This window comes from Bombus pascuorum, chromosome 2 (assembly GCF_905332965.1).
Source record: "Bombus pascuorum chromosome 2, iyBomPasc1.1, whole genome shotgun sequence".
In the NCBI taxonomy this organism is placed as follows: Eukaryota; Metazoa; Arthropoda; class Insecta; order Hymenoptera; family Apidae; genus Bombus; species Bombus pascuorum.
In genome coordinates this window covers 11,037,119-11,053,812 of record NC_083489.1, presented here as the reverse complement: position 1 = coordinate 11,053,812, position 16,694 = coordinate 11,037,119, and the positions used below count along the sequence as shown (strand labels likewise).

The 16,694-nt window shown below is 43.7% G+C and overlaps 1 protein-coding gene across 1 annotated transcript in view; it reads left to right on the top strand.

The window, feature by feature from the left end:
* The first annotated feature begins 2,167 nt into the window (after nt 1-2,167).
* LOC132916485 (discoidin domain-containing receptor 2-like) overlaps nt 2,168-16,694 on the top strand; it is a 135,039-nt gene continuing 120,512 nt past the window's right edge. Inside the window, exon 1 of the mRNA XM_060976539.1 lies at nt 2,168-2,741. The gene's annotated coding sequence lies outside the window, so the exon portion shown is untranslated. The remainder of the gene's footprint in view (nt 2,742-16,694) is intronic.

Genomic DNA, 16,694 nt, shown 5'->3' with positions numbered 1-16,694 from the left:
CTTGATCTACCGTGAAATCTGCCAGATCGAGGGGGTCTGATTTCATCTGGCGCAAAACTAGTTTTATCCTTCTAATTATTTCGATCATTTCGTGGTGTAATAAACCAGATTCGTTAGAATAGTTCAACGGACTTTCCTCGTTAAAACGTTTATCTACAATAGACCTTTAATTTTTATCTCACGGTAGGATATTCTTGCGCGATTGAACTAACGTTATTAGGCAAATTTTACAAGTCAGAAATTCCAAGTTATCAGTACTATGATTTACAAATCTTTGATATAAAATTTAAAAATTGTAACAACTGTTTATATTGCTCTTATTGAGCATATCTATTATTGATTGGTAAATTATTCCACGTCGAAATTCCAAAAGTCCTTACGATTTCATACAAACTTCCGAAGCTATTGTTTCCATAATCATAAAACGGATACTAAACCTTCCGACGACACGATAAGGGACCATAAAGAATTTTCAGCGGTTGTACATAAACCGACTAGCTTATGAATTTCGTGGATACGTCGTAAGAAAATCGTTCCGAGGTGACGTTAATTATCGACTAGGCAACCGTCGCCTTAATAACGAGCACAACGAGACACGTTCAGTGTGAAGATGATAAGTCATAAAGCCGCTTCGGCGTGCAGGCTGCTATCGATTCTTAATACTTGTCAGGTTGTTATACGCTGCTGCCGGTAGAAGGGATTCCACCATGTACTCTAGGGCGCCATAAACATTAATCCGAATCTGGATGGTTCGCGCTGCCCCCACTACGATCGAACGAGTCGAAGCTCGGAAGTGACAAGACACAATATCTCACAATTCTCGCGATTTTATGGGCCTTTAGGGCTGCGATAACGATAAATCCTGGTGAACGATGACGCCTCGAGAATTGATCAGTTAGGGATTAAGAATCCCGCTTCGAACAAACTCGTTAATATCTCCTCGTTGTTTTTCCTTCGTCTATATTATTAACAAACTATATTCGCTGGGACAGATTAGTTCTTACGCGTAAAAGATTTTATCACGAACGATAGAGTACGCTTCGACAGAGAAAAGAAGAAGGGGTGGAAAGACAGGCGATTGAAAAACAACTGAGAAACTTTCTGGAAACAATCGTGTCAGAAGCTTTAATTGCAGTTTCATAATATTATGATACTTCCAAAGGAAACTTTTAAATACAAGATTACAATGATTTTTAATAAACTTTGTTCTTCGTATAATAATTCGACTATTTAACTAAAAAGATAAAACCTCTCTCTTGATATAAAAGAGATAAATCCGCACCTATATATTATGCCATAAATCCATAGACTTTTTTCTTAGAAAGCCCTCAATTATAGCTTCGTGTTTTAGGAATAAAAATTGAATAAAAAAGACTAATGACTAATCGCGACAAAAAGTTACACTTCTCCGGCAGCACAATGAATCTTGAATACATCCACGAAACGAAGGTTAAGTACAGACAAAATGATAAGATAGTAATCGCGATAGGCGCGACCTATTCGAAATTCAATCGAGGAACGGCCCGTCGGCGGCGACACGACCGCCCAGAGCTCGGTTCGGCCCGTTTAATTTCAATGGGCTCGAAGTTAGCCGCAAATCGATCGATGGGCTCGTCGACCGGGATTCCAGCCGATCGTCGAAACGCGGAATGACCGGAGAGAGTCCCGGCGCGGCGTGGCAAAGCGTGCTGCGAAGGTATATACGCGACGTAAGTCCGGCCGCTTAATTAAGCGTGCGCGAGTGTACGCGCCGCTACCACCCCTCTTCCTTCCAAACACCCACCCCCTCTAGGTTCGAGCGTGGGGTGGAAAAAAGATCAATAAAATCCCTAGTCTACGGGCGACCGCATTCATCGGCCACCCCATTTCTACAACATATTTTGCAACCTCACCCCCAAGCCGGCCTTGCCTCTGGCCCCCACCACGCTCACACGCCACGGACCTCCCTCTTTAGCTGCCCCACGTGCTCGTTTCACCCCCACCGGATTGCCTTGGTGTTCGTCAAGGGGAGGTGGATGCCCGTACCCGTGAACGAGTTTGCGAGACCGCCACTAGGTGGCGATAGAACGCGAGCAAGAGAGACGCGGCGAGATTGAACGCGAGCAAACCGAACGTTCCTCTAGCCGGAGCGAGAAAGCCTCTGGTAACTGGGTCCCCTTACCCCTCCGGTTCGGTCGCCCCAGCCGCTTCACTCCTTCGAGCAACTGGAGGTTCTCGTCAGCCTGTCAGTTAGTGCCGTGGCGCCGTGACGGTACGGTTGTTGCTTGGTACGTTGTTTTCGTTTGGTCGTACGGCTCGCGAAACGTGTCTGTTATTCAATGGGGACCTTGCTCCGGACCCATCGTCGCGACGGACACTGTTACAAGCAGGGAGATAGTCAGTGATTCAGTTTGGTGACTGGAGATTGGTCGCGTGTGCTTATTTACGTCGGATTGTTTCGTTTTAGTTTTCTTCTTTAGTTCTTTGACTTTGGTTTTTATCTTTTTTTGGAGGGGGCGGAGGATATATTTTACGTGACTAGTTCGGTAGACCTTGTAATAGTGCGTTTTTGTAATTGCAACGTGTATTGCAAGGTGCGACGAGAGAAAGCAAGTGAGGTATTCTGTATTTGAAGCAGAGTAAGAGAAGAAAAGGCGGGAAGAGAAGACCTGGCTGTGATCGATGATTTCTTACGTGCTGTTTGGTGTGTGCGCGTTCTATGCCTGATCAACGTCCGTGCAGTACGCGCTATTGTAGATAAGGTGAGCTATTTGTTATGTCCTATTTTAACGTTTGGTTCGTGACGCGCGCGGCTATCGGATTGACGTTACGCGGTTACGCCACGTGAACGGAGCGCCGGATCGCGGATACGACGAGCCACAGTTTTCATTGTGCGATGTGACACGAGTATATGACCGATAAAACGTGTTGATCGATAAAACGATCACGTTAAATTACCTGAAAATTTTATCCCTGTTTCATCCTTCCTATTACTGAAAAAAAAGGGTGAAAAAGAAGAAACGATATCGACGATATATCATATGAGACATTGACTTCTTTATTCTTCGATCTTCATAGGATAATTCGTCTCGTTCCTTCAAATCCTGTAACACCAAAGCGTGTTCTTCCAATCGAAAGAATCTTCTTAACGCCAGTATACAAAAAGAGGAGAAGGCTCTCGAAAAAGAAAGGAAAGAGTATATAATCTCGATCATAGAGTGTATCATTGTTCGGCTGAGTTCCGCGTTCGCCAGGGCGAGCCACCCTTAATCCGACTTATTGTTAGAAAGCCGACGGCCGCCGGCTGAAATCTGATTTCGTTCTTCATTCAACGTCAGTCGAGCTTGCATGGCATCGCGTCTGGGCCCGAGTCGAGTGACGTTTTTCACGGTTTTCGGCCGAACGAGCCGGGATTAATCGATGTTATCCCGGCTCGAGACCCCGAAGTTCTCCAATGAGGAAACTCTCGAGAGCAAGTTGAAAAGAGACAGAGGCGGTGAAAGATGATAGAGACGAGACGAAATAAGGTGGATTAGCGAGAAGAGACCCTCGAAGGGGTCGACTGGATCGGTTGGCACGCAAAAGGGAACGGGACAAATGAAATTTTCGTCGTGGCAAATTGTCCGAGAGCGACGCCGCAGAAATCAGCCCGACGATTAACACGGAGGGATCTCTTAAGACTTGCTAATTTCCTGCCCGGAGCTCGAGGGGGCAAAAAGGTAATATCGAGAAGGAGCGACCATCCATTAGCGAGCTGATCTATTTGCTGGTACCTCTGTAAATCTCCCGGATCGAGACGTGGCCTGCCTCTCGAACGATGCTTTCTTTCCACGGTTTCTCGGGATACTCCTCACGTTCCTGCCTCGGAGTTGGCAAAATGACGCAACAGGCAATGATAGACGAAAGAGAAAGGGTCACGAGCCAGAGAATTGGAGATGGTCCAAAGAAACCGAATTCGCGATCCGATTGAACGATCACTCGTTGAGTATTCCTTCGACGAACGCGTGAATGTAGCGTAGAACGATCCGACAGAATAGATCTAATCGAATCGAATCTACCTCGTTTCTTTGCTGAAATTCGAATTTAAGGCATACAGAGAAATCTGGGAAAATCGCGAATGTGTCAGAAGATGAAATATGTAGTATCAGTGTCAGGTTATTGAAATTGATAGATTTCAGAATCTCATCTTTCGTGGCCGTCGCGAGAAGGAAGACACGAATCCAAAGATCGTAAAGATTTACGATGAGAAACCATGAATCGTTCGTTCTCTTGACAGTGCACGAGCGTCTGGGAGCCGGTCACATCCGATTTCAGTTGGATTTAAGCGTAGGAAAGTAGGTTTTGAATATTGATGAACTCGGTATGAATATATTCATAAGACTAACAGTTTATTTCTGCAGTCGAGTCGATTCGCTTTCCATTGATCAATCGACATTGATTCGTGGAACCCCTCTCTCTACTGACAAATTCGAACCAATGTTTAATATTCCCAGGTACCTGCCGCAGGTGTCCCCATGCCACGATGAAATTCCTATAGCCAATCGATTGTTCCTCGTAAATTCTGCCATTATACTCTTCCGATGCGACAATATCTAATTTAACGTTTCGTTATTCTTGACATCATACGTGTTCAGTCTCTCCCTTCGTGTTATGACACCTTCATCGTGAAAGGATCATATTACAAGCTTCGTTCGTACGAAGAATTCTTGCTTAACGACCGACCAATCGAAAGACAAGTGAACGAAGATTTCGCTCGTTGAGATTTATCATACTTATCGAACTTCTGCTGAAAACTTTGATAAAATTTTTACGAGCGTATGCTCGTTTCAGTTAAATCGTGTTTGAGTTGCAAGTTCCAAGCAAAAGCTCGCGAGGAAAGTAAGGAGCGCAAACCCTTCATCGAAGAGTAGCCAATGAATTTGCTTACAGTCGAATCACCGAGATTCCAGACGGCTAGCGTGGGTGGCGTCGTCGAAATAATCGAAATGCTAATTATTCATTTGCATAATTAACGCGTACGCGATAAAGCGACCTGCGGCGCACCGTGAGTGGTCCCACATGCCATCGAAGATTAACGGTAGCCCTGGACCCCCCTGTTAATGTTCATTTTGAATATTAACTCCTTGGAAATGATCGTTGACTCGTAGCCGGCGAATTTACCGTAGCTCGATGAAATTCGCGTTCGACCGCGCGTATCCGACGCTCATGAATTTTCAACGATTTCGAAAGTTGCCCGACGTTTAACAATCGCGAATCGACTCGCAAAGCCACCGACATTTCGTCAACGTTGTTGAACAACGTTCGTTTATTTTTTAAATCGATCCGATGATTTAAAACGTGGAATATTTCTGAAACGTCTTTTTTCTCCTCCCACGTCGCGGCAGAAAGAGCGCGATTTAACTCTTTGTGCCAGCCACTCCTTTGTCTTCGGCTCCAATTAAGATTCTAGAAAGCTTCGCGTGGCAGAGGTCGTTTAAATTCCCATTTTTCCACCACCCTTTAAGGGCGGCGTAGATCCCCGGAATCGATTGAAGAGAACCGAGCCGTCACTTTCCTCGGAGAGCGTAAATTGACCCGGTCGTTTACGGTCAATTTCCGAAAAATCTCGCGTTCCTTCGCTACCGGCTAGAACCACCCTCGAGACGTCTGGACGCCATAACTTCTTTCGGCTACATTTCCTTCCTCGACGCTCGAAATGACAAGCGGGCCAACAATTGGCCGCGTAAATCTTCCGCGTCTTACAGGAAGACTGGGGTGTATGTTTGCGAGTCCTCTGTGTGTTCGATTTCTTGCAACGCTTGGCAGATATACGCGTGTCATCCGGTCGATTTATTCGAACTTTTAGTTGCTACTCGGTTCATTCGACATTCGTAATAAGCACCCTGTACGTTTATTTTACGATGACTGCATTTAGTTCTTAATTAGTTTCATTTATGAATCGTTGAATTAATTCAATCTTTAATACTGATTTTTATGAATGATGTTCTGGTACATCAAGTATTCACTGCTGATCTTTATAAAGATCATTGTGATTTCGTAACATTGTTCAGCACATAAACTCACCTATTCGTGATTGCGTTTAACATGACGATTAGAACCGATCAAAGATATTCGATCTCTGTTGAAATGCATATACCTTGAATTACACTCGATCGATCATGTGTTTGAGATTCGTTACACTTTTAGATATAACTCTTTCAAACAATAACAACTTGTACGATAGGAGACAATATATCCAAAGAAATAGATCTTAAATATTTGCTTAACATATTAAAAATTACAATCAGTACCCTTTTACATATTTCATATGTACTCTTGCGTACTTCCTGTACAGTTTTGCACATTCGATTTCCTCATAGCTGCATAAAAATCGCAATTTAACAATAAATAAAGGGGTAATAAATTCACACACCAGCTATGGTCTTCCCTGCATGAGACTTTTTCTTCGTTCACTTCACCAATGAAGGAAACAACCACTTTCTCTCGACGCCCTAACAGGGGCTAACAGCACGTACACTTTCGAAAAATTGTGCAACTTCTGACACAGGGGCGCGAAGTTGTCAAGGGACGAGAAGAGTAGTTTCTCGACGGGGTGTCGGTATCTCGCACGCGTCACTAGCTACGCTAGGCGTAAATCGTTCACGGTCAATTTCCGAAAAAATCCACGGTCCAGTGACGCGTGGTCGAATCCCTCAGCTCCTTTCCCAGCCGCGTTTCGACGTTGAAACACGAAAACGAAGCAGCGGGCGGCCCGTGACCACGATGATGGTCCTGCGTCAACGAGAATATATCAGGCAGCTGCCGCGCGGACGAATTCAAAGGCAGTTGGGGGTCTGTGCACCTGATTGCCGGACATCCATCTAGCCCCGACAGAAGGTGTGTAGAAACTCCACGGGAATTCGGTCCCTGTCCGCGCGTTCATTGCGCGACGGCAGCGCGCACACACGCTCCGCGGATTATAATGGCTTTCTAATTGCATCGTGCTGCGGCGGCAGTTGATTTGCTATGGAGCGAAGAGACGCGGAAAAGCGAGCGAAAACGTAGATGGAGAACGAGGATGGAGAGGATCGGACGCGATGCGTGTCAGCACCGAACGAAATTGAAAATTGATGGGAGAGATCAGCTCGGTGGTCCGTGGTCTTAAATTGCTCGTGCGTCCAACGAAGGTTTCGCGTGTTTGTCGAGGATTTAGATACTTCGCTGTAATTTAGTAGCTAATAACTAATAGCGTAATACTGTGATAAGGATCGACTTTAAGATGATCTTAGATTTTAAACTTTCACGACGATCAGGTGTATTCGAGGTTCTTCGGATTTTAATCGTGCTTTTATGTGTACGTTGCACTTTGTCCCGACGTTTCGTAAACATTTCTTCAGAGCACAGCTGAACCTGAAATCTACGATCGTGTGACAAAAGCACGATTTCAGATAATTATTGAAGAACAATGTACAGATGTAACGAATGGATATTAAAATTGTTGAAATGATCGCCACTTCTAAGAAAACTCTACATCTGGTCTTCAGTTTTCTCAAGCGCTGGAGCCATCGACAACGCATAGGTAAAAGAATGCGTCGAGGATAGACCATATTGGATTCAGGGTTCTTTTAGTCTCAGGGTAACATTGCTAGCGTGCGGATCTGGACCAGCTTACATTGTATTCCACACTTTGTATTTTAATATTCACAATGTATATATACTTACAATACCTTACAATGTATCCACGCGTTTCCTTGATTCCACATACATCAAATAACCTTATCAAAAATCAAAGTGTAGAAGAATGGACACAGAAAAAGGTGCTTTAATTATTTCGAGCAGTGCATACGAAAATTATTTGTGTTGCAAAAGTGAAGCTGTCTCTATAATATTTTATTTTCGCTTCTTCTTTTATGTCTTGAAAAAGTAACATTGAAAATGTGGCCTGTGAAAATTGTTACGTACCTACACTTCTCATTCCAAAGAATACTCTGTTGCAAAATTTCAATGAACTTTAAGGTGAAGAACCGCAGCTTTATTTATCAATGTACACAGAAATCAATCTCTAAGTGAAACGAGTGAAACGTCCGATTTTTTATTCCCCTCGTTAGAGCTTTCTGAATGAGACTCGATTATGGCCCTCAGTCCGACATCAAGAGATCGCGAACGAGACCCGGGGGCATAACTCTCGCTTAATAAAGTAAGAATGCCAGGACCGAGGGGTTGACCGCAAATGCGGTTTACTCGTCGAATATCGCGGGGAAAAGGGTTTCCAGTCGCGAGCGTGACAATTAGCGGCGATTTCTGCTAGCCGGTCGTTTGTCAAGGTCAGTATCCGGCGACCTACACGCTTAATCAGTGCCCTGGGTGTACAGCAACGACTCCTTCTACAGCTATAAGCAATCGATTCTTTGATCCAGCTAAATCGATCGTAAATCCGAATAGTTTAGCTTAGACCTAACAACTCGCAAAAGAATGTGATGAGATAAGAACGAAGAAGAAGGAAGACAGTGTTCTATGGTGTATACTTGGTCTGTCTAAAAAATAATGCGACTCTATTTATTAAAATATTTTTAGGTTACATTCTGGAGAATAAAAGTGATGGTTTTAAAAGAGTTAGGCGAATGAGAACTTATTTATTATTTCATGAATTCTCCTGGTTAGCAGTTTTCATTTTAAAGAACTTGTTTTTCAGTGGTATAAGATTAATTATCTCTCTTTGTCCTTTGTAGCTAAAGATTCGATAGCAGATCATTTTTATCGAAAAAGAATATAGAATCACGATGAAATATTAATTAAATCGATTAAGAAATATAATACGTAAGCGAGATACGTAAATATAGAAAGGTTCACAAACCAAATATCGATATTAGATATAAAGTAATCCTATTACTTTCGAAACAAACCACGTACAAAGGTACACGAAGCAAAGAGAGTACAAATAGTTTACCGTGCACCGCCATCTTCAATTTTAAATGATAGTGCAGTTGATCCCTTTCTTCCTGACCTCCAGCAGCCTACCTTCCGTTGTTGCGTTCCTTGAAGAAAAGCGTGTTGCAAGAAGAGGGACCAACGGTGCGGGATAAAATATGCAAGATATAATGCTGCCTCCTGTGGGATACACCTGACGTTGGAGAGAGAGAGAGAGAGAGAGAGAGAGAGAGAGAGAAAGAGAGACTGGAGTCGAGGTTGTACCGAATATATCCACCCATGGGGATAAGCGAACCGGCCAATAATTCATTCTAAATACTTGTATGCTAATAACGATGCCGCGTTGTAACGAAAATTTACTATTCCCAGGCGTTCTCCGAAGCCGCTCGTCCTCGTGCTGTCTCCGCCCGTTCCTTTCCCTTTCCCTTTCGTTCTTTTCTCCTCCTTGTCCCTCGACGTTCGCCAACCCTGCACAAGCGTTACGAATATCCCCCACCGCCTCAGCTGGAATAACCAGCGTATTAGCTTTACATTATATCCGTCGGTGAAATTTATGCAACGAACCCCGGTAATCCCGCGGAACCATAAAGTCCGCTATCTAGATCGTTTATCCGCGACACCCTGCCACCCCATCTCCTTTCATCTTTCAATTCTCTCTCGGTTCGATTCCCTTCTCTCGCGTTTTCTTCTTCTTCTTTTTCTATCGTTTGTAAAAGAGGGAAATGAAAGAAGGGGAATTGAAATCCATCTCGACTCGAATGACCCGCGAGAAACGAACGACTGAGACGCGTCGTCGAAGCAGCGAATGTATGGCAAGATGCATGAGACTGGAATGTATATCGCGTTCTATCAGCCAGAATTCGATTATTGGCGAAATAGACGGGGCCAAGAGTTAAGGCTGGATCTTGGCACGGTGCTTTGACGCTGACCCGAATCTCACTGAAGGTGAACCGACCAGGAAAATTGACCTTGATCAATGATGAATGCAGAGAATATGGCTGTGCTTATTCCGGCGAAACAGTTGGCTCGTGAATTTTCATGCGAATGAGTTTATTTAAGAGAGAATTAGTCAAAGGATTTGGTTGTAAGTAGAAGAGGCAATGAATATTAAGAAATAGTTAAACTTTTTATAAATTTGATTTGACCGTGTAGGCGATAGTAAAAATTCTAATTTTTAATTTATGCATCATGAAAAGATCAAGGAACAATTTCGCCATTACGTTTCCCCACCAGAATCTCCCCCTCCGGCCTCGTTTCAACGATTTCATTGAACAAACTGGACGAACGGCTTTCACGAGCCATATATTTCCGACGGGAGTAAGAACAGGTGTTACAGGTGATTAAACGAAGAAGCAGAATGCCCCAGCTTTTTTCTTCCATTAAATTCTTTTCATTTGGTCGCTTTACATCCTTGAATCGCGTAAAAGTCAGGGTTACTTTACAGGCGTGGTTCGATGTTTCCTTTGTACCAACTTTACGACAGCACTAAATCATCTCCTTTCTTCTCTCTCCCCGCGTGCAGCCCTAGGGTTCGATAGGGTTATTACAAACTATTTCCGTTGCAAATTGCACTTTAATCGCGACAACCAATCGTGGATGAGATTCATCTGTCAGAAATGGAACGTTTCAGCGTTTCGACTCCTTTTCCTTTGGCACGGAGAAGGTTCGTCGATGTCGGATATCCATTTTCCACGTTCGAGAGCATGATCGTGAGATGTTTGAGAAACGCATACGCGGACTGACGCGGCAGCATAACCGTAAATCACGCGGTACCGGGTAATTACTTGAGAACGTGCGCTTTCGTGTTTGCTAAACAGTCGGAGTCCGTCGCGCGACGGACTTGTCCCATAACGAGAAAAGTCCGGTCAATAAATTAATTAAACTGTCGTGACTCCGAAGCTGGAATAGCCAGGGAGGTTTGCCGGGGTAATGCGTTCGGTCCTGACCTCATTACCATTCGTGAAATCATAATCGTTTGGAAAATTGCGGAAAGCTTTTAGCCAAGCTGCCACTTCGAAGTTAGAGCCGCCACCCGTGCTCGAATGCGTTACGGGTTGCCCTGTAAAATTTCAAACGATCACGGAATAGCAATGTATCTGCCTGGCCGCGATTAAACCACCCCTGTTTTCAACGATCTAGGGTAGTTCCACCCATTCGTAGATTTTTATAATCCTTTCAGCAAGAACAGTCCTTTCAGGAATCCTTTTCTGAGGAAGAAGAGTAGAATTTGTTGAAATAATGTTTAACTATCAATCAGAAGTATCTGTAATCGTGTAATTAAAAAGTTAATGGAGCTGAATCAATTTCAATTACGATGATTTTGGTTCTTACGGATAAATGTAAATAAATAATAAAAAAAAAAAAACGAAGATATTGTTATATCTAAGAAATTGGTTATGGGATTAAACGAAATCTTAGTCTTTAACATATCAAAGTGGATCCAAGTTCTTTACGAAAAGGAGTTTTTAAAAGACTTCCAAGTTCTTGATATTACTGTATTAATTTCTATTATCGCGTTCTTGAAATGTCTATCGGAAATAATACGTTTTCTTCTCTACAAATAGTATTTATTACGTGTTAATGATCTCATCGTGATATACTAAGAATTAAGTAGGAATATTTTTACCAGATTGTGAATCTCGTTTCTGAAACTGCAGCATAACCTTAATAGTTTCCTCTGCAGAGTTTCAAAAATCACACTGCCCCGAAGCAACAGTCTCGAGCAATAATTATTCGTATTAACCGCACGCGCGAATTTTTACGAGGCCGTATCTCGCCACCACCTATGCAAGCCATAGGAAATGAAGTTATCTCTGTATCATACGATCCATATTCCCCGCTTTAAACGCAGAGGCCCGCCAGCGGCTCACCGGAGGGTTCCAAAAGTCGAATGATATTTCTCCGTTAGCCAGAAGTAAAACTGCGAACATATTGCCCACTTTATCAACGAATATATTGGTAGGAGAACATTAAAATTTTTCCAAGGTGTCAACAGCTGGCTGGCTCGACCGACACTTTATGTAAATCGCGATGCATCAATTAGACGTTGTGAAAGGATGGGGGAGATCGGTCGCGGTTTCACCGAAAAATCGTGGATCGCCCGGAGGAACGACTGAATGGTGAAGAGGGGGAGAAATATAAAGAGAGAGAAAACGAAGACGAGGGCGAGCATACGCGTGGCTAACAAGGCTCTTCCTTTGCGTCTCACTTTGAATGCCCCGCTAACGAGTCAGGCTGGTAAATTATTTCGTAAAAGGGGGCGTTTTACGCGGCCCGCCGCGGCATCCGAGTTATAATTTCCGGTGTGGTGACTTTATAGGGCCGGTCGTCTTCACGCAGATACAGCCTCTAAACGTTATCCATAAGCTGCAATCAATTCCCTGGTACGATCGTTCGTGAGCTTAAGCGCGAACATCGATTTCTCGTGAAGATTCGAAGATATGCGTGGTTAAGGATCCGTACGGTGAACCGTTAGGGATCCCAAGGACGTCATTAATTGCCCGTCAAACTGGTGTTGGCGAGAGAAATAATTAGTTGAGCGAAATGCTACTGGTTCTTACTGATAAGCAATATCTGAGGATGTTTACGTATTTATGGGAAATTTCAGTCTGTAAAATTACATAGAATAGACAGTCACCCGCAAGTTATTTCTATATCCTATAGAAAGGATATTTTTTTGTCGAAGTAACTACTTCAAGAAAAACTCTACATCTTTATTTATGTATATCCATGACCTGGAGATTGCTATTACGCAGAAATATTCTAAATAAGGAGCGGTGCATATTATTGTACCCTTGAGTATACATTATGTTTTGGTTTGTAAGGTCTAGGAACAAAGGAACTAATAAACAGATTTCTATTTATGTTCCCTGTAGCCTCTAGTCAAAACTATAAGCTTAACTTTTTTGGTAATGTACTTTTGCTATAAATATATGAACGTGCTCTCTATCATTCAATTGTCTAGTAACACTAAGAGAGTAAGGATCTGAATCAGTATAAACTTATACTTATACATTATATTTATAATTATACCTTTAATTATTTCAACATACTTTTCTATTAGAAATTCATCCACTCGATCTTCAATCAGTCAACCTCAACCTCAATATTTTTAAATAAGATGCTAAAAAGATATGCGTTTTTTTTTTTCGAAAAAAGTAAATTTGAACATTTGCTCGATTTTTTACACCGATTACTAAAAAATTGCTCCTACGTATTTTGCATTCTAATGACATACTCGTCCTGTTAACTAGCAAAGCTTTGTTCTTTTAATTGAACGATCTTTCCTCTGCATAAATTAACAGGCATAGTAACTTCGTTAAGATCGTATAACATCCTCGTATTTTAAAGAAGTAACTTTTTTTAACAACAAAAGGTAGATTCGAATTAAGTCATTTTCAAAGCCGGTTCTTTGGGAATTATGTATGTTCTATTGGAGATTTTAAGTAACTTGGCTTCTTAACGTTGAAATCTTTCGTTCTACGTTCCCCACCTTAGCAGGAGCAGACTTTTGTTATTTTATTCAGGAACCGTAGAAGGAGGTAGAAAAACCCTGTAATCGGTATATACATCTAAAAACCATGTGTATGCGTCTGAGATTCGTGGCAACCGCAAGCGGAATCTCTCCTAACGAGATATCCACCGAGACACAGAGGCGCATACGTTCTTCTCCATTTTCACGTTCCCCAAGTGCCATAATTCGTCATTCTCGGGTAAGGGAAGGACAAAGGGACCAGGTCTAGCGTGAAATTAGCATGCAGGTCCGTCTGTTCGCACACCTAAATGCGTCGTCCTACCGTTGGATAAAATGAACGTTATCCGTATGAGGGAAGCTTTAAAAAAGGAACGAGGAAAAAGCAGCGTGAAAAAGGAGAAGAAACGGTTGGAAAAAAGTCGATGGGTCGCGTGGCCAACAGGCAGACGAATTTCCAAACGTCAGACCACGTAGAATCGGCCTCTGTCGTGAAGGAATTGTTACCCTTTAATGCATGCGGGCGTCCTTTGTGCCTTTTGAGGATTTCACTCTCGCCCCTGGATCCGCTCGCCTGGCCACACGATCCTCTCCCTCTTTCAGCTTTCTCTGCTTCTCTCGTCTTCTCCCTTTCGAGCATTGGCCACTGTGCGGCGGGGCTGCTCACCCCGCATACAAAAACGTGAAAGTAAAGGGACCCGGGACCGGACATACAACGCGTGCCGTGGTGGGTCGAGAGGTGGTCGAGGGTGTGCGGTGGGAGGGAAAAGAGGAGGGTGAGTCGTGTGTGGTGTAGATGAAACGAAAAGGAAGGTATATATGACCAGAGGTAGGCCGTAGCCGGTAGAGTGGGAACGAGGTGGTAACCACCACCTTGACGGACAACACGACATGGACACAAGAAGCCTCCCTTCATTTCGTATTCCATTTCACTCTCATATTCCCTTTTACCCTACTCCACGTTCATTGTCTACTTTTCCCGTGGCTGTGCGTATACACTCGCGGCCCACACGTCCTCCTGCTTTCTCTCTTCGGCTCTTTCTCACCTACGCTACTGCCAATCGTGCGAGTTTGATCGACCTACCGTAAATACGTACAACCAACTCGTTTCTTGTATCGATTCGAGTAGACGTTTCCAGCGTACGTCGTCGACGAGGTCTCTCTTCCCTTCGAAGAAATCCGCCAACGTCGCACTCAAAAAGGATATCTACATCGTTTCGTATGAAACAATCGCGATCCTACTTCTAGTTTCTGGAGTCATGGCCGTTGAATAGCCGCGAGCACGCGACTGTTCACGATGCACGGAATCAATTTCGTCTCGGTTTCCGGAGAGAATGTGCGCCACAATCGCTCGTATACCGACGACGATCGCGACGGGGACGAAGGTGAAACAATGAAGGCTGTCATGGCGCTGCGCTTTAAGAATTCAAAACAAACGGTAGACGCAGCTACGGCTGAATTATCCGGACGCGCTTCGGCCCGTCTCTTCTCCGTGGAGGAGCGCTGTTGCTACTGCTGCTGCTGCCTCGAACCAGATGAATCCACTCCCCAAACAAGCGTGAAGCACTGCCGGTTTCAGCAGGACAATGAATTATTCTGTTCGGGCGAACGTTTTCATTTCGTCTCTACTGTGCTCACCAGCGAGGGAGGCGGCCAGAAGAATCGTGAAAGGGAAAGAGGAATCGAGACACCGCCAGCTACCGTTCTTCCTCTCTCGCCCTCTTCGACCCCTTTGCACGCCGCAGAGAAATTCTCTCTCCGATGCACGAAGGTTGTCGCGGTGGAATCGTTGTATCATGAGGCAGTTTTATCTCGCTCCGCAGCGACCACAAAGCCCGGTGCTCGATCCCCTCCAGACCGTATGTCCCACATTATGCGTCATATGGAGAGAAATTTCCGGCATGACACGGTCCGGATTATACGAATCGAGGGGCGGACTTACGCCAGCTCGTACGGTGACCGGTACGCTATTTGACTGGAATGATTTTTTGATCCGGGATATGGAGGGTTTTGAATGTATTTATTTCACGAAGTTCTGCTATTCTATAATTCGGGCAAATCGTAACGGGTTTCGGGGGATGTTGAAGATTTTAGGGAAGATATACGATATTTAGTGAAACGTCGGTCCTTTCATGCCAAAATTGCGAAATGCACTATTCAATATAGAATAATGTGTATGATAATCCTGGAGATTATGAATTAAGCATAGAATAGAAACACTATTGTAATACCTTTGTTATGTATTTCATATTCACAATTGTAATTTGAAAATACAACAGAAGACATTTAGATTTCTCTCTTAACGGGCAAGTAAAAATTTGTTCATTCGTGGTTTTAACGTGGTAATTTAATCTTCTTCGAAATAGGACGTGTTGAACAAGATATTGAATAGAACCTCCTGATAAGTCGATATCCTATCTTTTAGCTGTATTTTAGGTTCACTTAAGCCTTAGAGAAAGGATTCGTCAATTTTCAAATAGCGTCCAGCCTATCAACAACTCAAACGATCATCACTATGCGCGTAACCTTTGGTCATTCGATTTAAAATTTCATGAAATAGGGAACAATTACGTGGAGTAGCGGTGAAAAACTTAGCAAAGATTTAGGGGTCGTATTATTCACGAGCACCGCACTTATTCGCGAATTCCAAGTTCATTCCGCAAGAGTCGAGCAGCGAAGCGTGAGCTATTTGGACGAACGCTCGCGTTAAATTCCATGGAAAAGCGACTCTGGCGAGATGGAAAGTCGACGATAAAAATGCCCCCCCAAAAAAGACAAAACAAAATAAAAAAGGTATATGTATATAAATATATATACACCGGTTACATTCGATAGAACAACGGGTGAAGGGTGCACATCGAAACGAGAACGTGGACCGCATTTGTTCCGGAAAATGAAGACGTATCTTTTCGATGTTTGGAACCTCGGTCGCATAAAAGCTGGTTCCCTTTTGTGCGGCACAATTTTATCTCGAAGCGAGATCACGTGGACTAGATCCCCTTTCCGCGTGTGTTCTTCCTGCACTCACGCCCCTCGTTGTTACACGTCATACGGTAGGAAATTTCCGGGGCGACGCAGCCGAGCGATTAAACGAAAAATCACGACGAACGACCGATCCCGTGAACAGGAACAGCTACTCCTAGGTGAACTTTTCATCTCTTCCTTTGCTGCCAGCTGCAAAACCGAACCGGCATTCTCATTCATCGAGCCGAACTGGGGCCGCTTTCTCGGGGACTCCGTTGATCGACAGTCTGCTTACGGATTCAATTACGCCGGGTTATCGACTTTGTGACTACGATCCAGTCCAATTACCGCGTCGTTCTGCGAGCGAGCTGCG